A 23217-nucleotide genomic window follows, 5' to 3' on the forward strand; every position below is an offset into this window, starting at 1 on the left:
TCTGGACCACACAGGGAAAGAATCAGACACTGATGCAGAACAGAACGTCATTGAGTGAAACCCGCATTTAGTGAATAAAAGAGTAATGAGAAAGTGTGTGTGAGAGAGAGATAGACAGACAAATAGATAGAGAGGGCAATAACCCCAGAGATTGCTATTTAGTTTGCATCTTATTTGTATTTGCAGGACTGATTCCATTGTTAGGTAACATGGTCAGAGTGAGTCACTGATCTCTTCATTTCCTGCTTTATGCCTTAATCCTTATCTTCCAATGATACAAATTTCATTCTCTGCACTCGACAGAAATCATGTGGGCAGCAGGTTGCATTGGGGAAGGGGTAGTTATGCTGAATCTTGTCTCACCCACCCACCCAGGGCAGTATGATGGCACAGTGGTTAGCTCTGCGGCCTCACAGTGCCAGGGTTTAATTCCGGCCTTGGGGCACTTTCTGCGTGGAGTTGCACATTCTCCTCATGTCTGCCTGGGGCTTCCTCCAGGTGCTCCGGTTTCCTCCCACACTCCAAAGATGTGCAGGTTAGGTGGATTAGTGGGGTAAAGGCGCTGGTTTATGGGGATAGGGCCAAGGGAGCTGGGCCTGGGTAAGTCGGTGTAGACTGGATGGGCTGAATGGCCTCCTCCTGCACTGTATGGATTCCATGGTTTAAACCGAGCAGTTGCCACCAACACCTGCGGGTGGGCACTGCTTTAAATATAAGACGCCAGTGTCACCACCGGACCCCAATCCTGATTTTAACTTCAGCCTGAGCTCGGAATGCCGACGATTTTCCTGCCAGGTGAAAAATGGGAGGAGAGAGGAGACCTGCCAGAGGAGGCCATTTAGTACATGTTTGTGGGGGCAGGAGGGAGAGGGACGAAAACGAGGAGAGAGCAGAGAGAAGCCATTGAATAACAAGGGCCCCCGTGGGGGAAACAGGAGGATAACATTGGCAAAGAGAATACAGCAACAGAGCAACAACAGAGGAACAAGGAAGTAACGAGGGGGTAAAAAGGAGACTTCAGATTTTAACATTCTGGACATGATGTTCTTTACTATCTAATAGTTCCAGTTTCCTTTGAAGGAAAAGGTTTGGGGGTGAAATACAGATTTACGCTCTGAGAAACCAAAGATTCAAATTGTTGACCGTGCTACACTATTGATGAAGAAATGACATGTGCAAACACATACGTTTCTGGTTACTTTCTTCTTGAGCGGGATTAAGTAAAAGAGAAAACATTGCTGGTTACTTTTGGGCAGCTTTTTAGTTGGGCCTGTCGAGACACACAGGAAAATGCAATTTTATATTTAGGATTTTTGATTTAAGTATGAATGCTGGCAATAATTGAATGGATGAGACATTCTAAACCTCATTCTCCTCCTGTTAGAAAGCCTTCTCGGATGTGGAATTCCTTTACTCAGGGTTCTTTGAAATTCCTTCCAGCTCTTTGATGAAGCTGTGGAGCATTGTGTAGGGGGTTATCCAGTCGATAAATCGCATTTACAGTATTTAGAAATCCGGGGAGGTGATGGCCTAGTGGTATTACCGCTAGATTATTAATCCAGAAACTCAGCTAATGTTCTGGGGACCCAGGTTCGAATCCCGCCACGGCAGATGGTGGAATTTGAACTCAATAAAAAAATATCTAAAATTAAGAATCTACTGATGACCATGAAACCATTGTCGATTGTCGGAAAAACCCATCTGGTTCACTAATGTCCTTTAGGGAAGGAAATCTGCTGTCCTTACCCGGTCTGACCTACATGTGACTCCAGATCCACAGCAATGTGGTTGATTCTCAACTGCCCTTGGGCAATTGGGGATGGGCAATAAATGCTGGCCAGCCAGCGACACCCATGTCCCATGGATGATTTTTTTAAAAATTACAGTATACAGACATTGAAATCATCTGGGCAGGTGGCAGAAACATTGGGAAGGGACCTTGTCCTGGGCACTCCGAGACAATCCCCCTCATCCCCAGCCCCCCACAACAATGCCATCTCCCCTCCCCTCCTTCCCTCAACATGTTCACATGCAGGTGCCATTTTACCACCATCCTTCTCATTTTCCAAGGTCCCAAACATTTCTTCCAGGTGAAATAATAATTTACTTTTACTCCTCTCAGTTAAATATATTGTATCCGCTGTTCATGGTGTGGTCTCTTCTACACTGGGGAGTCCAACCGCAGACTGGATAACCACTTTATGGATCACCTCCGTCCAGTCTGCAAGCATGACCCTGAACCTCCAGCCACTGGCCATTTTAATTCTTACCCTCACTCCCCCTCTGATCTCTCTGTCCTCTGCCTCTACGCCCTGTTCACGAAGCACAATGTCAGTTTGAGGAACAATACCACACCTTTCAAGTAGGCATTTTACAGCCTTTGGACTCAACACTGTTCAATAATTTCAGATCATAATCACTATTGCCATTCTATTGGTCAGTTGCTGTTGGTAATAATGCTACTATTCAGTAGAATCAATGGAAACAGATGAATCAGTACTCTTCCATCTTGTAGAGAAAGCACTGAGGGTGGCAAGGGCACAGAATGTACTCCGGGTGGAGTCTTCGATGTCCATCGCCAACAATGGCTCGGTACAACCATAACTGTCTGAAGGACAAAGCTGCTAGGGTCTGTGCCAAGTTGTGAGGGAGTCAGCGAGAGGGAAAAACCTATCTAACCTCATCTTCACAGGTCTACCTGCCACAGATGCATCAGCAATGTGGAAAATCGGCCAGATGTCCTGTTCACTTAATAGTACCACACCCAGCATCTTCAACATTCCCCGTTGCACAGTGGCAGCAGTGTGTACCATCCCACAAGATACAAGGCAGCAATTCACCAAGGCTCCTTCAACAGCAACTTCCAAACCCACCTCAGAAGGACAAGAGCAGCAGATACCTGGGAACACCACCACCTGCAAGTTCCCCAACAACTCACTCACCATCCTGACTTGGAAATATTTCGCTGTTCCTTCACTGTCATCGGGTCAAAACCCTGAAACTCCCTCTCTGGGCAGTACGGTGGCACAGTAGTTAGTACTGCTGCTTCACAGCGCCAGGGACCCGGGTTCAATTCCCGGCTTGGGTCACTGTCTGTGTGGAGTATGCACATTCTCCCCGTGTCTGCATGGGTTTATTCCGGGTGCTCCGGTTTCCTCCCACAATCCAAAGATGTGCAAGTTAGGCGGATTGGCCATGCTAAATTGCAGCTTAGTGTCAGGGGGACTAGTGGGGTAAATGCATCGGGTTATGGGAATAGGGCCGGGATGGGATTGTGGTCGGTGCCGACTTGATAGGCTGAATGGCGTCCTTCTGCACTGTAGGGATTCTATGATTCTAAAAGCACTGTGGGTGTACCTACACCGTATGGACTGCAGTGGTTCAAGAAGGCAGCTCATCACCATCTTCTCAACATCAACTAGGGATGGGCAATAAATGCTGGTCTAGCCAGCAATGCCCACATCCCATGAAGGAATAAATAAACACAAACTTACAAATTCCCATTTACACCCAGACCCATCTTTTGTTTCTTGTTTCATTACTGTCTTGTTCAGTCTTGCACCATTGTGCATTTTGTCATTAAAACTCCTTCCATTGACCTCCTCATGAACCTGTCCTTACCCACTCCCTTTCCCTGCCTCTGCGCTCCCGTCTCCAGCATTTTGGAGTTGCATTGAAAGATGTGGAGCTGAGTTGTTAAAATCTAATTACTCTCTTCACAGCTGCTGCCGAGCATTTCCAGCATTTACTGATTTTAAATCAGATTCCCAGCATCCTGAGGATTTTTGCTTTTGGGTGTTCTGTTCTGTTTGGTGAGCTCCACTTTGAATTAATCACTCTCGGGCTGTCTGCATCGCCAGCGTTTATCGCCCCTTCCTCACTGCCCTGAGAAGGTGAGTGACCTTCTTGAACCTCTGCAATTATTATTCGCGGTGGACTTGTTACAGCTGAAGAGATTCACTCGGCTCCTTAAGAGATCAGTTCAAAGTCACTACTCCCCTAACCTTAACCCTAACCCTAACCACATTGATGTGAGGACTGGAATCCCATAGAGGCCCAGACAGGGAAAGGATGGAATCGTTCCTTCTCCACAGGGACATTCCTGAGTCAATTGGATTTATATCACAATCAAGGTCACTATTACTAAAATCTTCTTCCCATTTTACTTAAAAACATGTTTCGATTCTCTAGCTATGTTCGTTCAGGGAATTTGAACTCACATTCTCCTACTCATGGTTCAGACCTCCAGATTAGTAGAACAGTCACATCCACGCCACAATAATGGATCCATCCTACAGCATGCAACAAGTTTCCATATTTATCAAATGAACTGTTGATGGAGAAGTCACCTTCCAAGAAAGATAGAGATAGGAAAGACACAAGTGGATGGTGACTCAGAGACAGTCTCCCAAAGTGAGGTACAGAAGCTGTAATCAATACCCCCCTTCAGGAGCATTTGGAATTCCATTCTCACAAAAGTAGCCAGCTCCAGCCTTCTGGTGATTCACTCAGGAAATACTGTAAGGCACATCATGATGCCAGTGAGTGTTTTGCAAGTCCCAGGCATCAGCAATTTGCATTAACGCAGCTTCGTTCACACAGTTAAACACCCCAACGTGCTGAACTGGAAGGACTATTTAACTCCATTTGGACACCGAGTTCAGGTTCTCCCATCTGGTTCACCCCACCACTGCTGCCAACGAGAACAGAGAATTTGGCACTCAGCCAAAGCTTCATTCACAGCAACGGGACCAGAGAATCCCAGCCACCGGTGAGGTTGGAGAATCCCAGCTGCGGGCAAGGTCGGAGAATCAGGCCTGAGCCACATAACAAGATAGGATGGGTTACCAAAAGCTTGGACCGAAGGGGTTGGTTTTAGGAAGTGTCTTAAAGAAAGAAAGAGAGAGACTTAGGGAGGGAATCCCAGACAGTTGAAGACATAGTCGCTATTGGTGGAACAATGAAAATGGAGGATGCATGAAAGGCCAGAATTGGAGGAGTGTGGAGATCTTGAAGGATTGTAGGGCAGGAGGGCCTGAGGGAACGTTGATGTGCCAGAAACAAAAACAGAAAATGTTGGAAATTCTCAGCAGATCTGACAGCATCTGTGGGGAGAATAGAGCCAATGACCCTTCGAAGTGTCATCCAGTCTCGAAACGTTGGCTCTATTCTCTCTCCACAGATACTGTCAGACCTGCTGAGATTTTCCAGCATTTTCTGTTTTTGTTTCAGATTCCAGTATCTGCAGCATTTTGCCTTTATGTTGATGTGCCAGATGTGTTTAAAACTATCCAAAAGCGCAGGGAGAGCAACAGAGTTAATGTTTCATGTGGAACTTGACTCTTTTTATTTACAAGTCAAATTCTGAAGCTGCCACAGTGGATTTTTGAATTCCTGTTTTACTGGATTGTTATTCCAGGGATCGGAATCACTAGTCCAGTGACATAGCTGCACTCCTGTCCCCCTCTGACCTTCTCCATTGTCAGTGGTCTCATTGACTGACCGATCAGAACCGCCTTTTGTTTCATTCTCTTCATAGAAACCCTACAGTGCAGAAGGAGGCCATTCGGCCCATCGAGTCTGCACTGACCACAATCCCACCCAGGCCCTACCCCCACATATTTACCCGCTAATCCCTCTAACCTACGCATCTCAGGACTCTAAGGGGCAATTTTTAACCTGGCCAATCAACCTAACCCGCACATCTTTGGACTGTGGGAGGAAACCGGAGCACCCGGAGGAAACCCACGCAGACACGAGGAGAATGTGCAAACTCCACACAGACAGTGACCCGAGCCAGGAATCGAACCCGGGACCCTGGAGCTGTGAAGCAGCAGTGCTAACCACTGTGCCACCGTGCCGCCCTTCATGTGACTCCTCTGTGACAAATTTTATTTGATAATGTTCCAGTTGAATGGCTTTGGGATGTTGTATTAGTTAAAGGTGCTCTGTAAATATATACCCCCATCCGGGCTTGGATGGACTCCCAGTTGTACACCAAACATCACTGAAGTTTAATTATCCTAGCAAAACTCTCAGCTGTATCGGTTGTATGAAACTTCAAAAAGTTCAGACCAACTGCTGATGGACAATAAAAGCTGCTCTTGGCAGCAAGGTCCACATCTTGAAAATGAATGTAATTTTAAAAATTAATTGTATCTGAAGAAGTTTGTTATTAGTTCCAGGCCATCTGCTCCTGACATCCACGGCTGTGTTGGTTTTGTACTGGAGTTTTGTGTTTAGGGTCCAAATTAAGTAACTGTAATAAATCGAGGGCGACTCAATGAGGCTTAAGAACAAAAGGCTTTATTTCCAATGAACAAATAATTATATTTACAACAGGGTCAGACAGAATAACTGCACGACTCTTTCCAAGCTCCAACTACAAATCCCACCCCCCAGACCTGGGATACGTGCCCCCGCACTCAATTGGCTCAGCTCCCCACCTCGACCCTCCTGAGGTTCTGGGCCCACCCCATGGCCCTTAGGGGCTGTAGATGCCACGTGACCACAGTAACCCACTGACCTTGCTTATTATTCACTGCAGACCAGCATTGCAAAATGTTTGTGTTTCCGGCATCATAAAGCTTTTGTTTCATGCAGTTAGAATCCCTATAGTGCAGAAGGAGGCCAGTCGGCCCATCGAGTCTGCACCAGGTGCAGTACTGCAAGGTTTAAAGGAGATGTATGAGGCAGATTTTTTACACAGAGAGTAGTGGGTGCCTGGAACTTGTTGCCGGGGGAGGTAGTGGAAGCAGATACGGTAGTGACTTTTAAGGGGCATCTTGACAAGTACATGAATAGGATGGGAATAGAGGGATACGGTCCCCGGAAGGGTAGGGGGTTTTAGTTCAGTTGGGCAGTATGGTCGGTGCAGGCTTGGAGGGCCGAAGGGCCTGTTCCTGTGCTGTAATTTTCTTTGTTCTTTGTTCGGCCACAGTCCCACCCAGGCCCTATTTCTGTAACTCCACATATTTACCCTGCGAATCCCCCTGACCCTAAGGGGCAATTTATCATGGCCAGTCAACCTAACCTGCACACCTTTGGACTGTGGGAGGAACACAGTAAGAAGTTTAACAACAGACAAGACAGCCAGTGAAACTTTGCAGGTCCAGGCAAGCTGTGGGGGTTACAAATAGTGTGACATGAACCCAATATCCCGGTTGAGGCCGTCCTCGTGTGTGCGGAACTTGGCTATCAGTTTCTGTTCAGCGACTCTGCGCTGTCGTGTGTCGCGAAGGCCGCCTTGGAGAACGCTTACCCGAATATCAGAGGCCGAATGCCCGTGACTGCTGAAGTGCTCCCCAACAGGAAGAGAACAGTCTTGCCTGGTGATTGTCGAGCGGTGTTCATTCATCCGTTGTCGCAGCGTCGTTGCGTGGCATCTACAGCCCCTAAGGGCCACGGGGTGGGCCCAGAACCTCAGGAGTTTCGAGGTGGGGAGCTGAGCCAATTGAGTGCGGGGGCACGTATCCTAGGTCTGGGGGGTGGGATTTGTAGTTGGAGCTTGGAAAGAGTCGTGTAGTTATTCTGTCTGACCCTGTTGTACGCTGCGACAACGGATGAATGAACACCGCTCGACAATCACCAGGCAAGACTGTTCTCTTCCTGTTGGGGAACACTTCAGCGGTCACGGGCATTCAGCCTCTGATATTCGGGTAAGTGTTCTCCAAGGCAGCCTTCACAACACACGACAGCGCAGAGTCGCTGAGCAGAAACTGATAGCCAAGTTCCGCACACACGAGGACGGCCTCAACCGGGATATTGGGTTCATGTCACACTATTTGTAACCCCCACAGCTTGCCTGGACCTGCAAAGTTTCACTGGCTGTCTTGTCTGGAGACAATACACATCTTTTTAGCCTGTCTTGATGCTCTCTCCACTCACGTTCTTTGTATCTTAAAGACTTGATTAGTTGTAAGTATTCGCATTCCAACCATTATTCATGTAAATTGAGTCTGTGTCTTTATATGCCCTGTTTGTGAACAGAATTCCCACTCACCTGAAGAAGGGGTTTGGAGCTCCGAAAGCTTGTGTGGCTTTTGCTACCAAATAAACCTGTTGGACTTTAACCTGGTGTTGTTAAACTTCTTACTGTGTTTACCCCAGTCCAACGCCGGCATCTCCACATCTGTGGGAGGAAACCAGAGCACCCCCACGCAGATGCAGGGAGAACATACAGACTCTACACAGACAGTGACCCAAGCCGGGAATTGAACCCGGGTCCCTGACGCTGTGAAGCAGCAGTGCTAACCACTGTGCCACCGTGCCACCCCAAACCAATTTAGAACCAATTCTTTTTCTGACCTGGAATCCATTCTGCCTCTGTTATTCAAACCTTTTCTGATTTGTTATGATCCACTCAAGGTCACAAACCCCAAACTGCCCCCAAATACAGTGTCAGCAATCAACTGGAGAGGCCAACTTCTTAAAGATTAAAACCAAAAATTGCCTTGCCTTTCTGTTGTACCTTTCATTACATCAAGACATCCCAAAGTGCTTTACAGCCAATCAGGTACTTTGCAGTATAGTCACTGCTATAATGTAGGAAACACGGCAGGCAATTTGTGCTCAGCAAGATCCCACAAAGAGAAATGAGATAATGACTAAATAATCTGGGATAAATATTAGTCAGGACACTGGGGAGTGAGAACTTCCTTGCTCTTTTTGGAAATTGTGACCATTGAATCATTTACATCCACTTCGGAGAAGCTCAGTTTGATCTCTTACAAGGAGGTTACTGGGACTGGAAGGTTTGAATTATAAGGAAAGGCTGGATAGGCTGGGACTTCTTTCCCTGGAGCTGTGGAGGCTTCGGTGTGACTTTATAGAAATTTATAAAATAATGAGGGGCGTAGATAAGGTGCATAGCCCAGGTCTTTTCCCCAGGTCTTTTCCCCAGGTCTTTTCCCCAGGATAGGGGAGTCCAAAACTAGAGGCCTTGTTTATGGTGAGAGGCGAAAGATTTAAAAGGGACCTGAGGGACAACTTTTTCACACAGAGGATGGTACGTGTATGGAATGAGCTGCCAGAGGAGGCGGTAGAGGTGGGTACAATTACAACATGCAAAAGACATTTGGACAGGTACATGGATGGGAAAGGTTTAAAGGGATGTGGGCCAAACATAGGCAAATGGGACCAGTTCAGTTTAGGAAACCTAGCCAACAAGGATCAGTTGGGCCAAAGGGCCTGTTTCCGTGTTGTATATCTCTATCACTCCACGACTCTTGTCCCAAGGCTGACACCATGAACACTGCAGCACTCCCTCAGTAATGAGTGTTAGCCTGGATTGTGACAATACAAAGTACTGTAAGTTCTGTGTAATCTGCTATTACAAATAGAGGTGTGTGAACAATTGGGAAACAGATTATATCTATGAGACTTTACACAAGCTAAACCTTAGCACTGGTTAATCACGGGGCTGGGTGTGGCAGCCTGGTTTCCCAGACGAAGGGTGAGTTTCAGCAAATGTTTTGGTGGCGTGACTTTCAACTGAAATGTAAATTAGTCTCTTTCCCAGTTCACGCCCAGCTGCTGGATTCACGCACCAGGTCAGCACGGTCACGGGTGTTATACAGTGACAGACCTGTCCCCACCAGTACTGTACCCCAGTGTTATACAGTGACAGACCTGTCCCCACCAGTACTGTACCCCAGTGTTATACAGTGACAGACCTGTCCCCAACAGTACTGTACCCCAGTGTTATACAGTGACAGACCTGTCCCCAACAGTACTGTACCCCAGTGTTATACAGTGACAGACCTGTCCCCACCAGTACTGTACCCCAGTGTTATACAGTGACAGACCTGTCCCCACCAGTACTGTACCCCAGTGTTATACAGTGACAGACCTGTCCCCACCAGTACTGTACCCCAGTGTTATACAGCGACAGACCCGTCCCCACCAGTACTGTACCTCAGTGTTATACAGTGACAGACCTGTCCCCACCAGTACTGTACCCAGTGTTATACAGTGACAGACCTGTCCCCACCAGTACTGTACCCAGTGTTATACAGTGACAGACCTGTCCCCACCAGTACTGTACCCAGTGTTATACAGTGACAGACCTGTCCCCACCAGTACTGTACCCCAGTGTTATACAGTGACAGACCCGTCCCCACCAGTACTGTACCCCAGTGTTATAGTGACATACCTGTCCCCACCAGTACTGTACCCCAGTGTTATACAGTGACAGACCTGTCCCCACCAGTACTGTACCCCAGTGTTATACAGTGACAGACCCGTCCCCACCAGTACTGTACCCCAGTGTTATACAGTGACAGACCTGTCCACACCAGTACTGTACCCCAGTGTTATACAGTGACAGACCCGTCCCCACTAGTACTGTACCCAGTGTTATACAGTGACAGACCCGTCCCCACCAGTACTGTACCCCAGTGTTATACAGTGACAGACCAGTCCCCTCCAGTACTGTACCCCAGTGTTATACAGTGACAGACACGTCCCCACCAGTACTGTACCCAGTGTTATACAGTGACAGACCCGTCCCCACCAGTACTGTTCCCCAGTGTTATACAATGACAGACCTGTCCCCACCAGTACTGTACCCAGTGTTATACAGTGACAGACCCGTCCCCACCAGTACTGTACCCCAGTGTTATACAGTGACTGCCCTGTCCCCACCAGTACTGTACCCCAGTGTTATACAGCGACAGACCCGTCCCCACCAGTACTGTATCCCAGTGTTATACAGTGACAGACCAGTCCCCACCAGTACTGTACTCCAGTGTTATACAGTGACAGCCCCGTCCCCACCAGTACTGTACCCCAGTATTATACAGTGACAGACCCGTCCCCACCAGTACTGTACCCCAGTGTTATACAGTGACAGACCCGTCCCCACCAGTACTGTACCCCAGTGTTATACAGCGACAGCCCTGTCCCCACGAGTACTGTACCCAGTGTTATACAGTGACAGACCCGTCCCCACCAGTACTGTACCCCAGTGTTATACAGTGACAGACCCGTCCCCACCAGTACTGTACCCCAGTGTTATACAGCGACAGCCCTGTCCCCACGAGTACTGTACCCAGTGTTATACAGTGACAGACCCGTCCCCACCAGTACTGTACCCCAGTGTTATACAGTGACAGACCCGTCCCCACCAGTACTGTACCCCAGTGTTATACAGCGACAGCCCTGTCCCCACGAGTACTGTACCCAGTGTTATACAGTGACAGACCCGTCCCCACCAGTACTGTACCCCAGTGTTATATAGTGACAGACCAGTCCCCTCCAGTACTGTTCCCCAGTGTTATACAGTGACAGCCCTGTCCCCACTAGTACTGTACCCAGTGTTATACAGTGACAGACCCGTCCCCACCAGTACTGTACCCCAGTGTTATACAGTGACAGACCAGTCCCCTCCAGTACTGTACCCCAGTGTTATACAGTGACAGACACGTCCCCACCAGTAATGTACCCAGTGTTATACAGTGAGAGACCCGTCCCCACCAGTACTGTTCCCCAGTGTTATACAATGACAGACCTGTCCCCACCAGTACTGTACCCAGTGTTATACAGTGACAGACCCGTCCCCACCAGTACTGTACCCCAGTGTTATACAGTGACAGACCAGTCCCCTCCAGTACTGTACCCCAGTGTTATACAGTGACAGACACGTCCCCACCAGTACTGTTCCCCAGTGTTATACAATGACAGACCTGTCCCCACCAGTACTGTACCCAGTGTTATACAGTGACAGACCCGTCCCCACCAGTACTGTACCCCAGTGTTATACAGTGACAGCCCTGTCCCCACCAGTACTGTACCCCAGTGTTATACAGTGACAGACCCGTCCCCACCAGTACTGTACCCCAATGTTATACAGTGACAGCCCTGTCCCCACCAGTACTGTACACATCATTATACACTGACAGACCCATCCCCACCAGTACTGTACCCCAGTGTTATACAGTGACAGACCAGTCCCCACCAGTACTGTACCCAGTGTTATACAGTGACAGACCCATCCCCACCAGTACTGTACCCCAGTGTTATACAGTGACAGACCTGTCCCCACCAGTACTGTACCCCAATGTTATACAGTCACCAGCAGACTCAAGTGCTGTTTCAGAACTGCAAATGTTAGGATTCATTTGATGTCAGTTTCCTTTGACGTTGAACCGGAATTGTTTTCAATGTGGTTGCGTTCTCAATCAGTTATCTTGACTTCCTTCCTGTATAGCGCGTGTTGTCCACAATAATAGGCGCAGTGAATTTTCTTCATGTTTATGAACTCTGACAATTAGCATCACCACAGACTCGCAGCTTGATTGGCAGGAGCAACCTGGGCCCCATTCCCAGGCCCAATCCGGGCCCCATTCCCAGATCCAACCCAGGGCTCATCACCAGGCCCAACCCAGGCTCATCACCAGGCCCAACCCAGGCCTCCTCACCAGGCCCAACCCAGGACTCATCACCAGGCCCAACCCAGGCTCATCACCAGACCCAACCCAGGCTCATCACCAGGCCCAACCCAGGCCTCATCACCAGGCCCAACCCAGGCTCATCACCAGGCCCAAGCCAGGCCTCCTCACCAGGCCCAACCCAGGCTCATCACCAGGCCCAACCCAGGCCTCATCACCAGGCCCAACCCAGACTCATCACCAGGCCCAACCCAGGACTCGTCACCAGGCCCAACCCAGGCCTCATCACCAGGCCCAACCCAGGCCTCATCACCAGGCCCAACCCAGGCCTCATCACCAGGCCCAATCTAGGCCTCATCACCAGGCCCAATCTGGGCCCCATCTCCCAGCCCAATCTGGGCCTCCTATCAGAGGTTAGTTAGAGCACACATACCATTTATTTCTGGTCAGACCCCATTTCGCGTCCTAGGCCCTATGTTTGAGGGGGGGTATCTATTGGCCTTAGAGGGGCTGCTGTGCAGATTCAGCAGGAAAATACTGGAGCAGACACTGTGATGACAGATGACTGGGCTTGTGTTCATTTGGGTACAGAAATTCGAGTGGTGATCGGATCGTGGGATGAGGGATGGAGAGGAGGGGGTGAAGGATGGGGAAGGGGTGAAGATTGGGGAGGGGGAAAGGGTTGGGAAGGGGGAGGGTTGGTGGGGAAGGGGTGAGGGTTGGGGGGTGATGGATGGGGGAGGGATTGGGAAGGGGGTGATGGTTGGGGAGGGGGAGGGTTGGTGGGGAGGGGTGAGTAATGGTGGGGAGGGTGTGAGGGTTGGTGGAGAGGGTGTGAGGGTTGATGGGGAGGGGTTGAGGGTTGGAGAGGAGGGGGTGAGGGTTGGGGAGGGGGTGAGAGTTGCGGAGGGGGTGAGGGATGGGGAGGGTGGAGGGTTGGGGAGGGGGTGAGGGTTGGGGAGGGGATGAGAGTTGGTGGGAAAGGGGTGAGTGTTGGGGAGGGGGGTGGTTTGGGGAGGGGGTGAGGTTTGGGGAGGGGGTGAGGGTTGGGGAGGGGGTGAGGGTTGGGGAGGGGGTGAGGGTAGGGGAGGGGGGATTGGAGAGGGGGTGAGGGTTGGGGAGGGGGTGGGTTGGGGAGGGGGGAGTGTTGAGGAGTGGGGTGGTTTGGGGAGGGGGGCGGGTTGGGGAGGGGGAGGGTTGAGGAGGGGGTGAGGGCTGGGGAGCGGTTGAGGGTTGGTGGGGAGGGGGAGAGGGTTGGGAAGGAGGGAGTGAGGGTGGAGGGAGTTGGGGTGTGTGTGTTGGTGGGCAGGAAAGAATCAGAGGGAAGGTCTTTGAAGTGAGGTAAGGGAGAGATTAAGTGACAAAAGGGAGGATGGTGGAAAGCAGGAGGAGATGGCAATGGATAGCCTATCACTGCCCCTCTCCCCTGCTCCCTCCAGGATTCCATTTATTTGAGATGAACGCCCTGGCCATCCTTGGGATTATTGGGGATAATGATGCTCTTTATGGAAATCTGATTGAGAGCTGATGTCCTCTTGGCGAAGTTTCTCCTCCTGGATGTATCTTCCAGCACTTGCCAATTGCAGGAAGAGAGCCCAGAGTGAGGAAGACAATACTCAAGTAAAGCACAAGATGGCTGCCGAGCTGTCAGTGCAACGCGGTGCACAAGTGGAATAGTTTCGAATCAAGAAAGGCTGAGAACAGCTGAAGAGCTCAGGAATAGAGAATACTGACTCAGAACCCAAACTGCAGCAATAAATAGCAGCACAGAGTGCGCAGCTGGCTGTGAATGAAGGAAAACTATCTGAGGCCACTGAAAAGAAACAAAACATGCAAAAGGAGAATGAATCTGTTCTCCAGGAGGATGTTTGTATCTAAGCTGAGCTGGAAGATTTGAAACATTCCCGCTGAGTCAGCGAGATGATGCACTGAAACCCAGAGTGAGGTAACAGTTAAACAGTCGAGAGAACAGTTGATTTTTCTTCAATACAAATATAAAAAGAATGTGTAACCATTTAGCAGCATGAAGGAATTAAGAGCATTTTCTGTTGTTATTACAGATATCCAGCATCTGCAGTATTTTGCTTTAATTATAAAGAGGAATGTTACAGATGATCGAGAACTGCCCCATGGGGAGGGAAGTGGCTGGATTGGAATTGTCCAGTTTATGTGCACAGGCTAAACCTGGACAATTTTCCACATTGTCCGAGGTGAGAGCGCTGTCATTGACCTCAGGAGTTTCCTGACCCCCAAATCCAAGCAGTGTCTTGTTGTGCATCTTACTCCGTTCTGAAAGACAAACAGTTGTTTTTTTCTGTTTGTGCCGGGCCAGTATTTATTGCCCATCACTAATTGCCCTGGTGAAGGTGGTGGTGAGCTGCCTTTTTGAACCTTTTGCACTCCATGTGGTGTAGGTACACCCACAGTGCTGTTAGGGAGGGAGTTCCAGGATTTTGACCCAGCGACAGTGAAGGAACGGCGATATATTTCCAAGTCAGGATGGTGAGTGGCTTGGAGGGGAACCTCCATGTGGTGGTTTTCCCAGATATCTGCTGCCCTTGTTCTTCTAGGTGGCCGAGGTCACAGGTTTGGAAGGTGCTGCCTAAGGAGCCTTGGTGCGTTCCTGTAGTGCATCTTGTAGATGGTACACACGGCTGCCACTGTGCAACGTGGGGGGTGGAGGGAGTGAATGTTTAAGGTGCCAATCAAGCGGGGCTGCTTTGCCCTGGATGGTGTCGAGCTTCTTGAGTGGTTTTGGAGCTGCACCCATCCAGGCAAGTGGGGATTATTCCATCACTCTCCTGACATGTGCCTTGCAGACAGTGGACAGGCCTTGGGGAGTCAGTAGATGTTACTCACCACAGGATTCCTAGCTTCTGATTTGCCCTGGGATCCAGCAGAGAATACCTGGCTGCTCCAGTTTAGTTTCTGGTTAATAGTAACCCCATGGATGTTGATAGTGAGGTCAGGAGCAGTGTGCCTCTGGATGTATAATATATCAAAATAAAACAATTTTAAATCCCCTCACTCTGACAAAACCTCAGGAATTTCTGAGTGGAATGAGCCCAGCCTCAGACCGGAGAAATACAGCCAAAGTTCCCTTCTCCTTGTGTGACTGGTTTTGGCTGCATCCACTGCTCCTTCAGCCAATCCACCAGGGCTCAATCCACAAGGGCTCCTCACACAGTGTCGAGAATAATGGTCGCCTTCGATTTCCAATTTCACAATAGCATTTGGCAGTAACCAAACCACTGTTCCTGCCAGATTCTCTTACACAACCACAGCAACAGAGAGCAAAACAGTGCGGACTCCAGGAACCTGCACTGCAAGCAGAAAGTGCTGGAAACACTCAGCAGGCCTGGCAGTGTCTGCAAAGAGAGAAACCGAGTTAACGCTTCCAGTCATGGTCTTTTCAGCAGAAATGATGGGACAGTTTTTCAGGAATTACAGAGACAGGGAAAGCAGGGGAGAGGGGGGAAAGAGAAGAACAAAGAAATGTTTTACAACAACTTGCATTTAATGGGAGGCATGGTGGCACAGTGGTTAGCACTGCTGCCTCACAGCGCCAGGGACCCTGGTTCAATTCCGGCCTTGGGTCACTGTCTGGGTGGAGTTTGCACGTTCTCCCCGTGTCTGCATGGGCTTCCTCCGGATGCTCCAATTTTCCCCCCACAGTCTGAAGATGTGCGGGTTAGGTTAATTGGCCATGCAAAATTGACCCCAGTGTTGGGGGAATCAGCAGGGTAAATAAATATTGGGGTTACAGGAATAGGGCCTGGGTGGGATTGTGTTCGGTGCAGACTCGATGGGCCAAATGGCCTCCTTCTGCACTGTATGGATTCTATGATTCTAGATTTTTCCTTTCTCATGAATGAGATTCCACCAGCTCCCATCGTGGGATAACACTACCACTTTCCCACCATCTCCTCTCCAGCTGTGTATCCCAGCTTAGGACTCAGGCAACTAAAGATGTGGATATCAACGATGGAGCGATGGGAACTGGGAATGTGTAAAAAAGGATGGAATTCCAGGAACTCTGAGATCTTGGCGGGTTGTGGAGCTGGAGGAGATTACAGAGATAGGGAGCCTAAGGCCAGGGAGCGATTTGGAAACGAGGATGAGAATTTTCAGGCATTGAATGAGAAACGGCCCACTGATGTGAGGCAAAACGGAGAAGAGGGATAAATAACAAAAGGATGAGGTGGAGAGGAGGTTTAAATGGTTAAAGAAGAATAGCAGAAGTGTGGAAAATCTGACAGAGAGAAGGCTGCACATATTTTGAGGAAATGTAAATGTTCTTGTGGTGTGAAGTGAAAGTTAAGTCATGATCCATCCTGTTTTTCAGAGCTGCAGAATACTGGTGGGTAGCGGCATTTATCACACTCTGAATGTAACAGCAGAGTGGCTAATCAACTGGATATTACATAACCGGGTAAGGCTCTGGTCAGCCGTGTGTGCCGTTTGATTCTGAGGAAGTTGCATCTTGTTTGTGCTTTTAGTACTTGATGTTTAACATGTTACCTTGTGACACCTCATGATCGGAGAAGCTCAGTCTAAACAGATCTGTGGTGGAAGTGATTAATCTGCCCGGCAGTTTTGTAAAAATGGTTTTCAAAGTGATTGTTAAAGGAAGTGAGATCTTAGAGCACACAACTAGTTTCAAAATGACAAAGGGTTTTCATAGACTAGGCCAACCGGTATGCTGCGGCAGACTGGAGTGCCGGCAGTCTGGAGTGCCGGCAGACTGGAGTGCCGGCAGACTGGAGTGCTGGCAGTCTGGAGTGCCGGCAGACTGGAGTGCCGGCAGACTGGAGTGCCGTGAAGACCCCCCAAGCGTGTCGCAAAGAAAATTCAAAATTATTCAAAATTCTTGCAATTTAACTAAAACTAGCCTTTATTTTCAGCTCCATGGTTGGAATCTCCAAGACCCAATGAATCTCGGGCCTCCCGCACGTGGTCCGGGTGGGAAATAGCCTCACACGCACAGTTTAGATCTTTTATGTTGGTTAGGCCCATGCACATGACCGACAGGACTTGGAGCTGAAGACAAAGGTCCCCACGCATCTGCACAAAAAGCAAAAACTCAGCAAGGGTGCAAAAACCCTGGGAGAAATGAGAGTAAAAAGCCTCACAACGCCAGGTTAAAGTCCAACAGGTTTATTTGGTAGCAAAAGCCACACAAGCTTTCGGAGCGCTGCCCCTTCATCAGGTAAGTGGGATTTCTGTTCACAAACAGGGCATATAAAGACACAAACTCAATTTACAAAATAACAGTTGGAATGCGAGTCTTTACAGGTAATCAAGTCTTAAAGGTACAGACAATGTGAGTGGAGAGAGCCTTAAGCACAGCTTAAAGAGATGTGTATTGTCTCCAGACAGGACAGTTAGTGAGATTTTGTAAATTGAGTTTGTGTCTTTATATGCCCTGTTTGTGAACAGAACTCCCACTCACCTGATGAAGGAGCAGCGCTCCGAATGCTTGTGGCTTTTGCTACCAAATAAACCTGTTGGACTTTAACCTGGTGTTGTGAGACTTCTTACTGTGTTTACCCCAGTCCAACGCCGGCATCTCCACATCAGAAATGAGAGAGACAGGGAGAGCTCAACAAAACAAGTGAGAAAGACAGGGAGAAGATAAAATCCAAGTTCCCAGGAAGGGAAAATAGGAGGTGCGTCTCAAAGTCTTTTTACAGTATGAAGGTGTGTCATGACATATAAAGAGTTGGGAACCACTGGACTCGATAGTTCGGGAGAAACTGTTTTCATTCACAGGAGGTACCCAGAGACACAGATTTCAGATCATTGGCAGAAATACACCAAGAGACTGGAGAAGTTCGTATTGTCCTCCTTCAAGCATTGAGGGGCTAAGGAGAGATTTATAGGAGATGTGTTAAAAATGAAGGGATTAGACTGAGAAAGAAACGGGAAATTGTTTGCAATGGCTGCTGTGCAGTCAGTAAGCAGTGGACACAGATTGTTGGTAATGAGAACCAGAGGCAACATGAAGGAAAGCTGTTCCACGGAGCGAGTTATTGCAATCTGGAAGGCACCGCAGATTCCGTAATAACTTCCAAAAGGGAAAAATTAAAGGGAAAATATTTACAGATCCCAGCGGAAAGAGCAGGGGGAATGTGACTAATTGGATCGCTCATTCAAAGAGGCAGCAAAGGCACAATGGGCTGAATGGCCTCTTTTGGCATGATATGATTCTGTGATTCTATTTGTCCAGTTTATTTGCTGCCCCTCCTCCCCCTCTGCTGCCACCAGTCACCCATCCTCCAGACACAATACTTCGTTCTTGCTGCCTCATGTTGTATCGCACCAGCCTCACTCAGTCCCACATCTCCTGCCCTGCACCCAGTCGCAAAGCTTCTCTCTTTTCCCATCCTCTATCTGGTAAATAATCTCTAACATCTCCCACTTCCGAGCACTGGATTACTCATCAGTCTGTATCACTAACCTGTGTTTCCCTCTCTACAGATGCAGCCTGACTTGCTGATCTTGTTTCAGAGTCCCTCTACCTGCAGCACTCTGTAAAGTGATGGCCTTCTGACAGTGTGGCTCAGTGGTAGAACCCTCACCTCTGGGTCAGAAGGTTGTGGGTTCAAGTCTCTGCTCCAGATGCCTCGTCATAAATCTGAGATAATAGTTTGAGTGCTGACACTGAGTGCTATACTGTCATTCCAGATGTTAAACTTTTCCCAGGTGTATGTCGTTTCATGAAACATTAAGAAGAAGAGCACGGGAGTTGTCCACCCATCTTCAGGCCAATATTATCACAGAAACAGATGATCATTTTCACATTTACATTGCTGTTTGTGGGATCTTGCTGTTTGCAAATTGGCTGCTGCATTTCCTACAATGCGACAGAAACCACTTCAAAAAGTACTTCATTGGCTGTAAAGTGCTTTGAGATGTTCTAGAAAAGCGCTATATAAATGAAAGCTCTTCCTTTTCCCGTTCTTTCTTTCTAAACCTAAGTTTTAGGTCTCTGGGTTATTGAGAGATTGAGGATGTTTCTTGCTGTTTCTAACAATTACCAAATGTTTTGAGAAGATATAAGTTTCTTCACGAGGTGAATCGAAAGTGAAGTCATATTCCAGTTTCTTAGGAGAGTAAGAATGTAAGAATTGCATTTCTATAATGCCGTTCGAGAATCTCTGGATGTTGCAAAGAACTTTACAGCCAAGCATAGCCACTGTCCTAACGTAGGGAACAAGTTCCACTAGATCCCACAAACAGCCACCAGATAAATGACCAGGTGAACTGTTTTGGTGACATTGGTCGAGGAATAAATATTGGTCACAACATGACCTGAGAGGGTTGCCTGGGCTTTTGTTGAACATCTCATTAAAAAATCTCCAACACTGCAGCATGCCCTCAGTGCTGCACTGGGGTAGAAGGCTGGATTCAATGCTCAATATCCTAGAACGATTCTTCAACCCTGGGACCTCGGTCTCAGTCTGTTACTGTAGAAAGCTGGTGGATAGAGACATTAGCCACTGGCCCGACTTTAGGTAATGATTGAGTGGCCAATCAATTGGATTTGATATTCCTCAGTATCTCTATTACTACTGGGGCGGCACGGTAGCATAGTGGTTAGCACTGCTGCTTCACAGCTCCAGGGACCTGGGTTCGAATCCCGGCTCGGGTCACTGTCTGTGTGGAGTTTGCACATTCTCCCCGTGTCTGCGTGGGTTTTCTCCAGGTGCTCCAGTTTCCTCCCACAGTCCAAAGATGTGCGGGCGAGGTTGATTGGCCATTCTAAATTGCCCCTTAGTGTCCCGGGATGCATAGGTTAGAGGGGTTAGTGGGTAAATATGTAGGGATATGTGGATAGGGCCTGGGTGGGATTGTGGTTGGTGCAGACTCGATGGGCCGAATGGCCTCTTTCTGCACTGTAGGATTCTATGATTCTACCACTGAATGTAGTTGAGGCCAAAACAATGTCTGATTTCAAGAAGAAATTAAATATAACTCTTGGGGCTAAAGGGATCAAGGGATATGGGGGGAAGAGAGGATCAGGATATTGAATTCAATGATCAGCCATGATCAAAATGAATGGCGGAGCAGGCTTGAAGGGCCGAATGGCCTACTCCTGCTTCTAGTTTCTACATTTCTATGTAACTCCACACTTTCTAGAGGACCCTCCAGCACAATCTGGTGACAATGTTGCAGTCCAAAGATGTGTGAGTTAGGTTGATTGGCCATACAAAATTGCCCCTTAATGTCAGGGGGACTAGCTAGCGTAAATGCATAGGGTTATGGGGATAGGGCCTGGGTGGGCTTGTGGTCGGTGCAGACTCGATGGGCTGAATGGCCTCCTTCTGCACTGTAAGGATTCTATGATTCTATGAATCTTCCTCTTCCCTCAATCTCCAACCCTAACATCCTGATTTGCCGAGTCTCTTGCCTTTCTTTACCTATCTTCTATTCTCCATAAGCATCAGCTGACGCAGAATTCTGCTGACTGTCTCCCTGCTCTTCCAAGTCCCGTTCCTCGATTGTGCCTCATGCTTCCTGGTTTGGCGATGCCTTGATTTGTTAAATTGTGAATCTTGTTTAAAATCCCTCCATTACATCACCCCCTCCCTATCTCTGCAATCTCCTCCAACCCCACAACCCTCCGAGATCTCTGAGCTCCCCCAATTCTGACCTCTCACACAGCCTCTACTTCCATCGTCCACCATTGGCGGCTATGCTTTCAGCCGTGACTTCAGCTCCCTGTGTCCCAAGCTCTGGAATTCCTTCTCTGAACCTCTCAGTGTCTGGGATCCGCTCCCTAAACCAGTCTCTGGAATTCTCTCCCGAATTCTCTCTACTTTCTCCTGTAACCTGCTTCTTGAAACCTAACATCCAACAATGTTTTGGTCACCCATTGGTATGTGGCTCGGTGTCAGATTGGGATTGGTTGTGCTCCCGCGCTGTGCATTCAGATAGTTTTACTGCACTGAAGATGCAGTAAATGAAAACACAAATTCCACACCAGAAATAGAGGGTAACCAACAGGCTAATGAGAGTGAGAAACGGAAGTAATTAAAATTTAGAGGAACTTAAGGAACTAAAAACCAACAAATCCCCTGGATCCAATGGCTGACACATTGGCATTCTAAAATAGTGGGGGTAGAATATAATGGTATCTTCCATATTGGGTGTCATGGCGAGAAGACACTTAATTAAGTGGGAGGGGGTCGCCTCCTTCCTGCCTTTGTCCAAATTAAGTCCATGGGAGATGGCATGGGGATGGCCTCCCTGCCCCACTGCCAATTCAGATCCTTAAGTGGGTAATTTTGGTCCACTTAGCATTTCATTCCACCACAACTGGTGTCAAGAACAAAAAACAAAGTACAGCACAGGAACAGGCCCTTCGGCCCTCCAAGCCTGCGCCAATCAGGGTGCCCTAACTAAACTAAAACTCAATCCAGTGATGGGCAGCCAACTCACCATCCTAGGGGTCTGAAAAGCAAACCCAGCCAGGGTTATTTTTAGGCTTCTGGGGTGAGTCCCTCATTCAAAGGTAGGCAGTACCTGATTCAGGGACTTGGCATTGGAAAAGGGTGGCTTGCTGAGCACTGCCCCCTTGCCATTGCAACCAATGACCTTCTCCCACATGACCCCCATCCCGCCATCACTCAGGTGTAGCCTGGGTCCCTCAGTGATCCTGGGCATTCCTGGGACGCAGTACCGGCATCAGCCACCACCCCTGCTAGCGCTACTGGTCAATGCTGAGCGCTGGCCTCTGATTGGTGAGTTGGAAGGTTGTAAATGTCAGACCACACTGTTTACAAAGCGAGGGACCAATGAGCCGTTAGCCTGACATCAGCTGTCAGGAAAATACTGGAACTCATTCCCAAGAAAGTCTTAATAATGAACTTAGAAAATGATAGTCTGATCAGGAAGAGTCAACATGGTTTGAATAGAATCATTGAATGATTACAGTCCACAAGGGGCCATTTGATGGAGATGGTCATTGCCTGGCGCTTGTGTGGCATGAATGTTACTTGCCACTTATCAGCTCAGTCTGGATATTGTCCAGGTCTTGCTGCATTTGGACATGGACTGCTTCAGGATCCGAGGATATGTTGTTACTCTTTATTGGTCTTGCCAGAGATGCCCACATCCCGAGGATGAAATAAAAATAAAAACGCACTCCAATAAAACTCAAGGATGACTAGGGAGCCTGTGTTTTATCAGATGTTGTTGTAATGAGTTGCAGACATAACTTTTCCATGAAACTGGCTCAGACTTTCCAAGAAATGTAATTGAAACTGGGATTCTTCTTGCAAAGACGTAGGGACATTGTGATGTTAATTATTTGCAATATATCAAAACTTTGGACAAACGTGGGAAAACTGTACAAGTGGAATTTGATAACTTTCTGTCAGAACCTCAAACATCGAGGCTTCTTCTTCCTCAGCTCTGCAGGAGAGACAGAAAAAAATACCTGGGACACAGAAACCAATCAATTCATCAGTCAGTTTAACATAAGTTGCGTAAATATTTAAAGGAATTCTCAGGTTGGGAAAAAGCAAGGCCAGTTCCGACATTAGACTAGCTGCTTTTGCCTGGAAATGCTTGAAAAAAATGTTCTTGTAATGATGCATGTTCACAGACTTCATCAGGAATACAAAAGGTGTTTATTAATAAGGAAAAACTGTACAGAGGCTGGCAGCCCCTTGGCTGCCCTGGAGCAACCTACCAGCTGCCCCAGTCCCTACATGTCTTCTGCCCAAGAGAAGGCTCCAGTCCCTGGGGTGATTACCCACTTTCAGTCCCAACTGCTCCCTGAAGGCAGGTGACCCTCTTCTGCTGTGTTGTCCTTAAAGGG

Source organism: Mustelus asterias, unplaced genomic scaffold (genome assembly GCF_964213995.1).
Source record: "Mustelus asterias unplaced genomic scaffold, sMusAst1.hap1.1 HAP1_SCAFFOLD_449, whole genome shotgun sequence".
In the NCBI taxonomy this organism is placed as follows: Eukaryota; Metazoa; Chordata; class Chondrichthyes; order Carcharhiniformes; family Triakidae; genus Mustelus; species Mustelus asterias.